The 4,349-nt window shown below is 32.7% G+C and overlaps 1 non-coding gene across 1 annotated transcript; it reads left to right on the plus strand.

The window, feature by feature from the left end:
• Positions 1 to 3,919: 3,919 nt before the first annotated feature.
• On the plus strand, positions 3,920 to 4,026 carry LOC139895074 (small nucleolar RNA R71). The gene has a single exon (XR_011775543.1). It is a non-coding gene; the product is annotated as a small nucleolar RNA R71 (small nucleolar RNA).
• Positions 4,027 to 4,349: the final 323 nt, after the last annotated feature.

Here is a 4,349-nt window from a genome sequence, read left to right on the forward strand (position 1 = left end):
AACCTTTAGGTTAACGATCTTGTTAAATGTTGTTAACCCAATGTTTATAATATCAAATGAGATTTTAAATTATTATATTATCATGATATTATCATGTATGAATATCTCTTAATATGATATATATACATTAAATGTCTTTACAACGATAATCGTTACATATATGTCTCGTTTAAAAATCATTAAGTTAGTAGTTTTGTTTTTACATATGTAGTTCATTGTTAATATACTTAATGATATGTTTACTTATCATAGTATCATGTTAACTATATATATATCCATATATATGTCATCATATAGTTTTTACAAGTTTTAACGTTCGTGAATCACCGGTCAACTTGGGTGGTCAATTGTCTATATGAAACATATTTCAATTAATCAAGTCTTGACAAGTTTGATTGCTTAACATGTTGGAAACATTTAATCATGTAAATATCAATCTCAATTAATATATATAAACATGGAAAAGTTCGGGTCACTACATCTAATTCATTAGTCTTATCAAGCTAATTTGCACGGCACCCTCCCCATTTTACGAGACAGATCCTTTCATGGTTAGGATAAGTCTGACCACATGGCGACCCTGTTTGATGCTGAGGTCCGTGGATTTCCTGCTGATTTTAGAGATGAATTTTCTAGATTTTTCGTCAACCTACAGCTGGTCTGGACGACAACTTCCTGACCTAAATCAAGAAGCGCGTGTCTTTTTTGGAAGACTTTACTTCCTTTTAATGATGGAATTAATTCATCGTGTAGATCCATCTTTCTTTCAAATGTATTATAATAAATTGGGTAAAACTGATTAGTTTAGTCCAAAGCAAAAGTACCTGCAATAATGTTGTACAAATATGTTATATATGTTTTGAAGAACTTGGTAAATTCTTTCCACACTTAGCTTTTATTTATTCTTTTCTTTGCCTTTTTATTCTCTTTTTTTCCATTTTAAATGAATTCAAGCGTTTTGGGTTGTTTCTCCATTTATGTTCTCTCCGAGGTAACAATAATTTCGGTATTATCACCTAGTTTTATCGTTCATAAATATGTATAAACATGATTTTGAATTCATTTAGTTGAAATTTTTTTAAATTTTCACAAAATTTGGCAATTAAACTAAGTATAAACCCTAGAGAATTTATAACCCTTTCCCACATTTGAGATCATGCAATGCCATCATTTTCATGAAATCAGACTATAATTATAAATTCATGAGGGTGATTAGTGTAGAAAAGTGATTAAAATTACCGAGTTTGCAAACATATTATTTTATATCACATTTGATATTTTGCATCTTGTCGTCAAAATTAGTAGCTTTTGCTGAACTTTAATGCCATTCTTTGAAAGTGCAATGTTTTACCCTGTTTTGTACATAAGATAAACTACAAACATATATATATATATATATATATATATATATATATATATATATATATATATATATATATATATATATATATATATATATATTTATAAAACCTTTATTTATTAAAACAATTTAAATGAATAATTTTTTAAAATTTTGTTTCCTTTTACTTTAGGTAGTTTCGGTATGTTTACCTAGTTAAAATTTGTCGTTAAAGCGATTGTTTTAAAAGCAAAGATTTTTTAGTTTCTTAATTTTTTGGTATACTTTAGATCAATAAAATTAAAAATAATGATAACAAAATTTTTCACCCCGCCCTCGGGTAAAGAAATTTCTGTTCCATGACCTAGTCTTCAACTTATGAATTTTAGAAATCATTTTTTAAACTTAATGAAATAAAGTAATTTTTATTTTTTTAAAATCACACAAAAATTAATTTTAAAAATGCAAATTAATTTCATACAAAATCTACAAAACAAAAATTCAGAATGGGGGGAGAAAACTAGTTCTTTAGTGTCTGCTAGTGGAAAAGACCAATCGGATTCCATTGTCGGAACTACACGAGAACAGAACAACTAACTCTAGACAACGTTTTCTTTTTAGAACATTTGAATCTCCCCACACTTAGGTAGCTATGGTGTCGAAATTGTGATTAACTTTATCATAAATTTCTCTTGGACCATAATCAACTTGCATATCTGTGACTTTTGATTTAAGCCATTGATCAGATTCCTGTGTAATATCCACAAATTCAACTAGTTTCGCCTTTTCTTTAGGCGATAGATTGGATACTAAACGGTTACATAACTTAAAGTTCCCCTTGGTTCTAGCATCGCGAATCCGTTTAATAAGTTTCTTCATTGAACTATTAATAACGGGGTCATTTAATTTCGTGTCAACAACGGGGTTCTTTGTTATCAAGTTATCATTAGGTGTTTCTTCATCTTCCCCACACTTAGGCGTTTTATTATTGTTAAGCACTACCGTTGGAGTTGGTAAAACAATATGGTTTTTATCAATTGTTTTTGTTGGTTTAACGGTTTTGGTTGGTGGAGATTTAGCCTTTCGACTCACAAAGATGATTGATTTTTCATCATTACTAAGTGTCATTCTACCCTCTCTTACATCAAATAACGCCCCGGTGGACGCTAAGAATGGTCGACCTAAAATTAGAGGAATCTTTGGGTCCTCTTCTATGTCAATGACAATAAATTCGACTAGAAAGGTTAAATTACCTACTTGAACGGGTAGGTTGTCAGCAATTCCAACTGGGTGCCTAATGGTTTGATCAAAGAGTCGAACACTCATTTCCGTTGGACTTAACTCACCTACTCCTAATCTCTTATATAATGAAAGAGGCATAACACTCACACTAGCACCTAAATCTGCTAATGCATTATATATGACACAATCAGTAAGTAGACAAGGAACAATAAATTCACCCAGATCACCCAACCTGGGTGAAACTTTTGGTGGAATTGTCTTCACCGGGTTTATTTTTACGATTTTTGTTTCTTGCACTTTCTTATTCTTCTTCTTCTTTTCAGAGGTATCACAAACTTTAATACCTATCTCTTGCTCATACTCAACTCCTTTTCTTGGAAACGGGATGGGTGGTTTGATGGTGCCACCACTGGCTTTACATACTCGGGTGGTGGTGGTGTTGTTGTAACTTCTTCATTGTTACTCACATCGAAAACCTTCCCATCTTCTGGAGATGGTTTTTCAAAATTTGTTGACACCATATTAACATTCTCATTTAGAGGATTTACTTCAGTATTACTTGGTAGCTTTCCTTATTCCCTCTCACTCATCATGCTAGCAACAGTACCTACATGTTTTTCTAGATTCAAAATGGAAGCTTGTTGAGTTCTTAATGACTGATCAAATCTCTCATTTGTTTGGGTTTGAGATGTAATAAATTGTGTTTGAGATTCCATTAGCTTTGCCATCATTTTTTCCAGATTTGACTTTTTCTCTTCTGTTTGTTGTGGTAGTTTATACAAGCTAGGTTTTTGTTGATTGAATGTGTTGTTTTGAGTTGGTTGGTTATTCAGACCTTGTTGGTTGTACGAGTTATTGTTGGGTCCATTTGGAGTGTAAAGAATGTTTTGATTTCGATTAAAGTTTGTCCTTGGCGGTTGATAATTATTTTGATAATTATTTCCCTGCCTTTGGTTCATGTAGGAAACATTCTCACGTTGTTCCATCATTTGCTCAATGTGACAATCTTTTGTTAAATGTGGTCCACCGCATTGCTCATAACTGATTCGTATTGCATGAATATCTTTAGTCATCTTTTCCATTCGTCTCTCGAAAGCATCTATTTTTGCGGAAACGGAATCAAGGTCATGGCTAGAATCAGCTCTAGCCGCTTTAGATGATCGAAATATATCTTTTTCTTGATGCCACTCATGCGAGTGGGATGCTGTGTTATCAATGATTTTGTGAGCTTCGGTTGCGGTTTTCTTCATAATAGAACCACCAGCTGCTGTGTCGATGACTTTTCGTGTAGCAACATCGACACCTTGGTAGAATATTTGTACTATTTGATAAGTGTATAAACCGTGCTGAGGACATCCTCTCAATAACTTTCCGAATCTTGTCCATGCCTCATATAATGTTTCATTTGGCTTTTGCGTGAACGTAACAATTTCTCCTTGAAGTCTCACGGCTTTAGATGCCGAAAAGAATCTTTTATGAAAATTTTCAACTAAGACATCCCATGTGTCAATCGCCCCTTCAGGTAACGATTCTAACCAATCTTTGGCTTCTCCCTTTAAAGTCCAGGGAAACAACATGAGATAGATCTGTTCATCCTCAACTTCTCTGATTTTGAATAGAGTACAAATCCTATTAAAGGTTCAAAGATGTTTGTTTGGAACTTCTTTTGGCGTACCACTATATTGGCATTGATTGGTTACCATGTGTAGGATTTGTCCTTTGATTTCATAATCTGGCGCGTTAATGTCTAGTTTAATAATGGCATGAC

Source organism: Rutidosis leptorrhynchoides, chromosome 2 (genome assembly GCF_046630445.1).
Source record: "Rutidosis leptorrhynchoides isolate AG116_Rl617_1_P2 chromosome 2, CSIRO_AGI_Rlap_v1, whole genome shotgun sequence".
Classification (NCBI taxonomy): Eukaryota; Viridiplantae; Streptophyta; class Magnoliopsida; order Asterales; family Asteraceae; genus Rutidosis; species Rutidosis leptorrhynchoides.